The sequence below is a fragment of the Choloepus didactylus genome (genome assembly GCF_015220235.1).
Source record: "Choloepus didactylus isolate mChoDid1 chromosome 26 unlocalized genomic scaffold, mChoDid1.pri SUPER_26_unloc1, whole genome shotgun sequence".
In the NCBI taxonomy this organism is placed as follows: Eukaryota; Metazoa; Chordata; class Mammalia; order Pilosa; family Megalonychidae; genus Choloepus; species Choloepus didactylus.
In genome coordinates this window covers 3,245,966-3,255,364 of record NW_023637614.1, presented here as the reverse complement: position 1 = coordinate 3,255,364, position 9,399 = coordinate 3,245,966, and the positions used below count along the sequence as shown (strand labels likewise).

The 9,399-nt window shown below is 42.0% G+C and overlaps 1 pseudogene; it reads right to left on the bottom strand.

Moving 5' to 3' along the window:
• Positions 1-802: 802 nt before the first annotated feature.
• LOC119525722 lies at positions 803-1,167 on the bottom strand (annotated as a pseudogene).
• Between the last annotated feature and the right edge of the window lie 8,232 nt (positions 1,168-9,399).

Sequence of the window (9,399 nt, the reverse complement as noted above, 5' to 3'; positions counted from 1 at the left end):
TTGGGAGCATGTGACACACCAGAAGAAAGGAGGAAAGATAAAGAATGGGACTGCATAACTTGGTGAAATCTAGAGTGTTCAACAATTGTGATAAAATGTACAAATATGTTCTTTTAAGAGGGAGAACAAGCAAATATCAACCTTGCAAGGTGTTAAAAATAGGGAGGCATTGGGGGTGGGATGCAATAAACATAAACTAGAGACTGTAACTAACAGAATCATTGTATTATGCTTCCTTTAATGTAACAAAGGTGATATACCAAGGTAAATGCAGATAACAGGGGGGATAGGGGATGCATGTTAAACACTTGACATTGGTGGTGTTGTCTGACTCTTTACTTTGATTTAAGGTTATTTTTCCTTTTCCTGCTTCCTAGGTGTCATTTTTCCCTCCTTCTTTTGCCTCTCTACCTTCTTTGACTCTCCCTCCTGCCTTGTGAAAGAAATGTAGATGCCCTTATATAGACAGTGGTGAAGGTGGTGATCACATAAATATGTGACCATACAAAGAACCATTGATTGTTTACTTAGGGTTGAATGTATGGTGTGTGAACAAAACCATGTTAAAAAATGGGTTGATGACAAAACCTCAAGGGCAATATACTGAGTGAAATAAGCCAGATTTCATGTTCAATTTCCAAAAATAAAGAGAGGCTTTCTAACTGAAAGCATTTACATTCCAAGCTCTCTAAAGTAAACATTAAAAAACAAAGTACAAAAAATGATCTCTCAGCTTTTGAGTATCTCACTTAGTTACATAAAGAATTTTCCATCCCAATACTTCCTTAAATTCAAAAGATATCTATTTACTTCCTAAGAACATGACAGTCTTCATTTTAAACCATTCAATTTCCATGGCAAAACTGCAGGATTCCTTGGCTACCATAAGTTGTATTTGTTGACTGTGGAATTTCTCAATCTTCTTTACATCTTGAACTTGTTCTGTTCTACCCACCAAACAAACTAAATCATCATGTGTACTTTAATACACAGATTTCCATCAGGATGTCTATATTTGAGAACCACATGTGCCTTCATAGAGTCAGGTAGATAGAGCTTCTCAGACACATGGCTGAAATCCTCCGAGGTTTGGTACTGTGGCAACACGGGCTTGGGGTGAAAAGGGAGGGGGAAGGAGAGGCAAAGCCATGGGACTGAAGGTGGCATGACCCCACACACCTGCCTAACTCCTTTATAGGTATTAAGGTATTGGAATAGCTGGAAGTAAATACTTAAAACTGTCAAACTGTAACTCAGTAGACTTGACTCTTAATGATTGTATAACAATATAGCTTACAAGCTGTGATACTGTAATTGTGAAAGCCTTGTAGATCACTCTCCCTTTATCTAGTATATGGATGGATGAGTAGAAAACAGGAACAGAAACTAAATGAAAAATAGTGGGGGAGGGGGAATGATCTGGGTGTTCTTTTTTACTTGTATTTTTAATCTTTTTTCACTTTTCCTGGGATAAGGAAAATGTTCAAAAACTAGATTGGGGTAATGAATGCACAGGTATAAGATTGTACTGTGTACACCACAGATGATTTACGATATGTGAATATATCTCCATAAAACTGAACTTAAAAAAGTCTACCTACAAACAAAATCCCAGGGCCAGATGGCTTTACAAGGGAATTTTACCAAACTTTCCAAAAAGAATTAACACTATTACTGCTCAAACTCTTTCAAAAATTTGAAGAAGGAACATTAAATAACTCATTTTATGAAGCTAACATCACTCTGATACCAAAACCAGATGAAGATACTACAAAAAAGGAAAACTATAGGTCAATCTTTGTAATGAATATAGATGCAAAAATTCTCAATAAAAGGCTTGCAAATCAAATCCAAAAACACACTAAATAATTATACACCATGACCAAGTGGGGTTCATTCCTGCATGCAAGGGTGGTTCAACAAAAGAAAATCAACCAGTTGCAGCCCTTTTCCTATAATATCAACACCCCTTTTCAACATCAACAGGTTAGGGTGGTCACTGCCTAGACACCCCTGAAGATCAGGAAAGTGATATACTAGAGGAAGGGGTAGCAACAGTCAAGAGCAAATTTAACAAAGTATTATGAATACTGAATCTCTCTATAATTTTATTTTTCTTAGTTGTTAGAGTATTAGAAGGCTTAATGTCATTAAGATGCAAATTTTACCCAAATTGATCTACAGATTCAATACCAATCAAAATTCCAACAGACTACTTTGCAGAAATGGAGAAGCAAATGATCAATTTTATTTGGAAGGGTATGGTGCATCAAATAGCTAAAACCATCTTGAAAAAGAAGAATGAAGTGGGAAGTATCACCCTTCCTGATTGTAAAGCATATAATAAAGCCACAATGGTCAATACATCATGGTAATTTTTTAAGCAATGAAAACATTCAAAAAATAATGCACAACTATATGATGATACTATTTTACACTTCGGATGATTGTATGGTATGTGGATATATTTCAATGAAAAATAATTGTTAAAAAAATAAAGCATGGCACTGGTAGTAAGATAGACATATTGATCAATGGAATTGAGTTGAGAGCTCAGAATTAGAACCTCACAGCCATGGTCAACTGATTTTTTAAATTAATTTTATTGAGATATATTCACACACCATTTACTCCATCCAAAGTATAAAATCTGTGGCCCACACTATCAACAGATAATTGTGCATTCATCACAACAATCAATGATAGAGCATTTTAATTACTCCAAAATAATGAAAACAATGAAAATAAAAAAGAACACCAAACCATCCCATACCATTCTCCCTTCTATTATAAAAATAAATAAATAAATAAATATCCTTTATATTTTATCTTATTACTCCTCTGCCTGGGTAAAGGGAATATCAGTCACATGGTTTCTACAATCAGAGAGTCACATGATAAAAGCAATATATATATATCTACAATTATCATCAAGAATCATTTGTGCTTCTCTGGGATATTGGGAACATAAGCCTGAGATGGAATGGGTGGGACCCTGTACTATGATGATGGAGTAAAAAGAATTCCTCACATTCGGTAGAATATAAAAATTACAAAAATGTTTTACTTTCCTCCCCTAAGTCATGGATAGCTGACAGTAAGCTTACATGGACCTTTCCCTTCCAAGTACAGTAACTGAGGCTGTGCATGGAGAGTCAATGCACGCTAAGTCACTAGTGGAGGATGAGATGGGAACAGGGATGCTGGGCCTGGTCCAGAGCTCTGGGTCCTCATCCAGGGCTCCCTCCCAGCCTTGCACATATCACAACTGAGGCAGCTGTGCCTTGAGAAGTTGTTCTAGAATGGGTACATCCCACTAACTCTGTGTGGCCTTGTGGCCAAAGTCAACAATGACAGCAGGCAGCATGCAAGTGGGTGGCATTTGACCCCACAGTGCAGGGATTCACAAAGGTCTGTGGTCAGCAGAGGGGGCTGCAGAAGGATGAGGAGAATTACATACTCAGAGGGAAATCAGGGCAGGCTGGTGCTCCCTGATGCAAGGCACCTCAGCTCAGCAGTTGTCTTCCCAGTAGGTGAGGCTCAGAGGAAAATCTTGCCTCCACCTCCTTGCCAGGAATGAGTAATGAGAACACCATGAGCAGACCTCACCCACAGGGCCTGGACTCAGTGTGAGCAGTTGGGGATGGAGGCTGCTCCCAAATATGAGATGGCAAGAAGGGGGAAGAGCCCAGGGCTGGGGCTTCAGGACACAGAGCTCTGTGGTGTCTTGACCATGGCCTGTGTCCCACTCTGCTCACCCTCCTCCCTCTCTGCACAGGTGAGAGATGCTAAGGAAGGGAACTTCTGTGCACCCAAAGCTGATCCTCTCTTTCCTCCTGCCCAGGTTCCCTGGGGTCATGGCCCTGACCATATTCCTTTGTGTATGTACCCTTCTTCTCAGGGTCCTAGCCTCATTCTGCCCTGAATCAGCCTCCCACAGCATATGGGGCTCTGGGACAAAGAGTCATCATCTGCTGTGTTGGAAGCAGCAGTGAAAATGGCAATTATAAACAGGTATCCTTGTAAAACAAGCACCCATGAGCTGTCCCCAAAGTCCTAATTCACAGGGTCATTCTTGGACAGATGTTTCCCAACAAGATTCTCCCCCTCCAAGTTGGGCTACCTGGTCTCCTTGGCCACCCTGTGATGCAGCTGCAGGACAAGCCTGCTTTCTCACTGCTCATTTGCAAACAGGTCCCTTCCCACTTAACTCAAAGCCCAGGGGGACATGAGCCCAAACCCTGCCTGAGCTCATGCATCATCCTCTGCTTGACAAGCCAACAGAAGGTTGAGCCTTGTTGTCTGTGCCCTGCTCTGTTCCTTCACCATGAGCAGTGGTTCTGAACATGACACTGACTTTGGAAAATGCACCCTAATACACTGTGGTTGTTTCTGATAAAGAGGTAGCAGGAAAAATGCATGTGCTTCTTTCCCCTGCCAGGGGCCTCAGCAGGCAGACACAGTCTAGCTTCTCAGTGACAAAGACAGAGGGAGTGATAATTTAGGGGGCCATTTTACCTAAAGATATCTTCTGCCCATTCTGATTCAACTCAGACTGGCCTCATGCCTTGCAAGATTTTGTTTCTTGGGTCTCCTGTGGTCTCAGTGGCCTGTTTCCACCCAAGTCAGAGTGCAGTTACTATGATGCTCTGCAAACCAAGAGGCTGTTTTTACCACATCCATTTATAAAGCAATGGTCTTTCTTGAAATCCTCTATGAATGGGGCTGAGGAAATTGAAAACTAGAGAGCCAGTCCTGCAGTTTCAGTGTCTTTCCTCTTTTATCTTCCAATTTGATCTCCAGTTCCTCCTTGACTAAACCAGGGGACAATATGAGTGAGACACCTCATACTCCAACAAACTGAGTACTGTCCTTCCACCCACATTTCTGCCCCATTGTTCTCTCCTTGTCATACTTTTACCATGCAGAAGTCCTGGGATGACCTGAGCAGAGCACATGATTTCATTTTGCCTTCCTATGTACCCTATGTTGTGTTATCTTCATTTTACAGAAGGGAAACAGGCTCTGGAGGGTAATTGGTGGGTAACCCAAAGTCACTCTGCATGAAAATGGAGAAATGGGGTTAGAACTTACCTGATTTTCAACCAAACCACACACCTCTCACTATGGTGTTCTGTTTCACAGCAGCTGGAGGAAAAGAAGGAGAGTGCTTACTCTGCAAATTCCCTGGAGCTCATCAGGAGAATCCTTACCAGTGTTGGCATTGTTTGTCAGACCAAAGGGGAGGGTGTGGGGTGAGAGAGTGTTAATAAGATGCAGTGAGGATGGTAGGACAGAATTGGGCCCTGGTGTGGGGACTCTTAAGAGACTGGTCATGGGGTGGAAGAGAAACTGGGCTTGGGGTGGGGAAAGAGGACTGGGCTGGCCCTAAGGAGGAGAACTGTGGTGGGGGAGGGGAATGGGCTGGTCCTAAGACAGGAGGGGGGAGAGGAACTGGGCTTCTAGTGGGGAGAGGGGAGTAATTAGGCTGCTCCTGAGGTGTGGGGAGGAGCTGGGCTTTGGGGTGGAGAGAGGGAACTGGCTGGTCCTGAGTGGAGAGGGGAGTGGAGAGGGAAGTGGAGTGGTCCAGAGGTGGGGGAAGAACTGGGAGTGGGGTGGGGGAGGGGACTGGGACTGGCCTGAGAGTTGAGAAAGGGTGGGGGCTTGGAGTTGGGTCGCAGGTTGCTCCCCCATGACAATACCCACCAAACTGCAGAGCTCTGGGATGGGGAGAGGGGGAACCAGGGCCCACCTCCACAGCCTACTATTCTGATGTCCACCCTCCTTCTTCAGTTTTGGGGTGCAGGGCTTGGTTTCTGTGGGTGTGCTGAGCTCATCAGCAAAAGGCAAGAGTCAATCTTGGAGCCTCTCTCCCTCCTCCAGAGGGGACGCCCACCCTCGGCCAGCCTGGACGCCCACTGCTCTTTACCCCATTTTTTTTACCCCAGAAGTGGTGGCCCCCTCTCTCTGATTCTTTTCTCTCCAGAATGTTCTTTGCTCATTTGTTTCTTACCTTACCAACAAATCTCTTTTCTAGAGTCTCAGCTGGGCTGGAAAACTCAGAACACCTGACCGGCTGCAGGGCACAGGTGAAGGAGGGCTCGGGATGGGAGGTCGGAGGGGATGCTGAACCGGTATAGGGAGCATTGTGAGCCCTGAGCAGTGTCTCCAGAAATGCTCCCCTTCACTTTCCAGCCTCACATCTGTGATGCTAAGTCACTCCAGGGACACCAGAGCCTGTGGGAATGAGCCAGAGCCATACCCACCCTCCACACCGGGACCTGGCAGCCAATGAGAAGGCACAGTGGGCATGCATGCAGAGGCATCCATGGCACCTGGGCGTGAGGAGGTGTCATTGCTGTGGGCTTTGCCTCGTGAAGGTTCAGACTTGGTTCACTGAAGGGAGCATCAGGACTACCTGGAAGGGACAGGTAAAGATGTCGTGCATCCTCAATTTGTTTTTTATGTAATAAACTGAAGCTTTCCTTGTAGGATGCTCTAGACTTCCGACTACGTGACCCAAGCCTAAATCTCCAGCTCTGTTATTTACCTTGTTGAAGCAGGTATTCAATTTATTTAATCACATAGTCAAGTGCCTACACGAGGATGTGGAGTACCTAAACATGATAAAGGCCTTGTCCAGCCCTTTAAGGATTTACACACTAAGAGCGGAAGCAAAATCCACCTCCTGCTCACAAGCCTTTTTGACTCTCTCCCAGCCTCCCCAGCCTCTACTATTCAATTCTAAATTTGTCCTTCCTGAAGTTTTAGCTCCTGTCTCTGATTTTCCATAGCTCTTAAGATCATTTAAAATATTGTATACTTTCTAGTTGACCTTACATTATAATAATTGGTATTATAGTTATTTGAGCAGACTTCAAATCTCCACTCTTGGTGTGTAAATCCTTATAAGGCTGGACAAGGCCTTTATCATCTTTAGGTACTCCACATCCTTGTGTAGGCACTTGACTATGTGATTAAATAAATTGAATGAATAAATGACATTAATAAACTGACCCAGGGTATTCTCACTTGTGGTTTGGATTTTCTTATTTATAAAATAATGTTAAAGAAAAATCTTGATGCTCTGTGTGTTTCTCCCCAGTATGTAAAAGTTATGATTCTAAATTGTACGATGTCATCATATAAGGAGAAAGTGTAGTATATTTAAATTTAAGTATTAAAATCCCTTTAAATATAATTACTAGTTCAGTTCCCCCTGCTTCAAACAATAGTTATTTTTAATTCCCTGCTAATGTTAGCAAATTAAGCACAATGCTATAATTGTACAAAAAGTAATTAATAATAATATTTCTCAAATAAAAGAGTGAATAATGGGGAATATGTTGGCTTTCTCTCCATTGGCCACAATCCCCCTTCCTTGGAACAGCTGGAACCTTCTCTCATATTGCTTTTAATTTTCCATATTCCAAATTAAGTGAAAAAACGTCATTAATATTCAACATTGTTGAAGTCTTATTTTGGTAAATGAGGATAAAGCTTTCATATACTACCCTCCCTTCTCCTTTCTCAGCATTATATTTTTAGATAAATAGATGTTCGGTGTTTATGTAACTATTCTTGCTCAAACGTCATTGAGCACCAAAAATTGAGGTTCACTATAATTTTGTTCCCTCTTTTCTTTGTTTGACCTAAGAATAACAATGGATTGTTTTTTATGTTTTGTTTTTCTTTACACCTATTGCTAATTTTTCTTACCTTCCCAGTGGCCCAAAAGTATAATTTTCAATCAACTATGGCACAGTAGGCCATCCATCACTGGCCATATTTTTTCCTTGATGATGTGCTTTCTAGACGTGTTGCACAGCTGTGTGTTCTGTGTGTCTTTCTACTTATTTGGATTCCCAAGTTTTTGGATATAATATTTTGGGGTTTTTGATTTTGTTGTGGTTTTGGTTTATTTCCTCATTGTGTCTGAGTGCATCCTTTAGATTCAGTTTTTTTGAATCAAAAGGGGAAGGTAGAGACTGGCATGGTGGGACCAACTGAGCTGCTCCAATTTGATTCCCTGCCTCTGCTCTGAGATTGCCTTTCCCCTAAGAGCTGTCTACTTTACCTTGTGTTGGGGATGGTATAGTCATGCTTCTTGTGCCTTCCTTTTTCTTGACTTATACATTGAATTTTGTGGAGGACAACTTCCAGCAGCTTCTTGAAAACTGTGTGTGCCAGTTTGAATGTATTATGTCCCCCAGAAAAAGCCATGTTCTTTGATGCAATCTTGTGGGGCAGACATTTTAGTGCTGATTAGATTGGAATCCTTTGAGTGTTTCCATGGAGATGTGACCCACCCAACTGTAGGTGATAACTCTGATAAGATAATTTCCATGGAGGCATGGCCCCACCCATTCAGCATGGGCCTTGATTACTGGAGCAGTATACAAGCTCAGATAGAAGGAGTGAGCTTGCTACAGCCAAGAGGGACACTTTGAAGAATGCACTGGAACTGAGAGAGGATCTTCAGCTTACAAAGACATTTTGGAGATGGACTTTGAAAGCAGACTTTTGCTCCAGAGAAGCTAAGAGAGGACAAATGCCCCAAGAGCAACTAAAAGTGACATTTTTGAGGAGCTGAAGCCTAGAGAGGAACATCCTGGGAGAAAGCCATTTTGAAACCAGAAATTGGAGCAGATTCAAGCCATGTGCCTTCCCAGCTAACAGAGGTTTTCCAGACACTATTGGCCATCCTCCAGTGAAGGTACCCAGTTGTTGATGCATTAATTTAGATACTTTATGACCTTAAGACTATAGCTGTGTAACCCAGTAAACACCCTTTTATAAAAAGCCAATCCATTTCTGGTGTTTTGCATTCCAGCAGCATTAGTAAACTGGAACACTGTGTATGGGATGTAATTTTTAAGACATATTATGAATTAATTGTCATTATCCTGTAAATACTCATTGCCATAGTTTAACAAGCACTAAGGAATATAAAGATATGAGGATCATTTCTGCCCATGGTGAGTTTATAGAATAGGTGGGCAGACCAGAATCCTTATGTGATATAGTTACAGTGAAATCTAAGAGTGAAACAAGATCACACTCCATGGGTTTTTCCAGTTTACATGTGTTTAATGTCTGTATAAGTGGGGTACAAAGCTTTTATGAACCCAGAGCAGGGAAATCAATTGGACTGGGATTGTCTGAAGGAAGTGGTTCTTAGCTTTTAAAGGATGGCCAGGCTTTTGATACAAAGAGTTGGTTGGAAGAACATTTTTTTACCTGAATATAAGCAAACATTAAGTATCTCCAAAGAAAAAGGAGTATGCTGCTTTGACTAGACAGAGCATTGGAGATAAGTAGGGGTAAAGTGGTAAAGTCAATTGGTCATTTACGGAGGATGTTGCATTCCAGGCTGAGCAGTTTGAATTTAATCTGTGG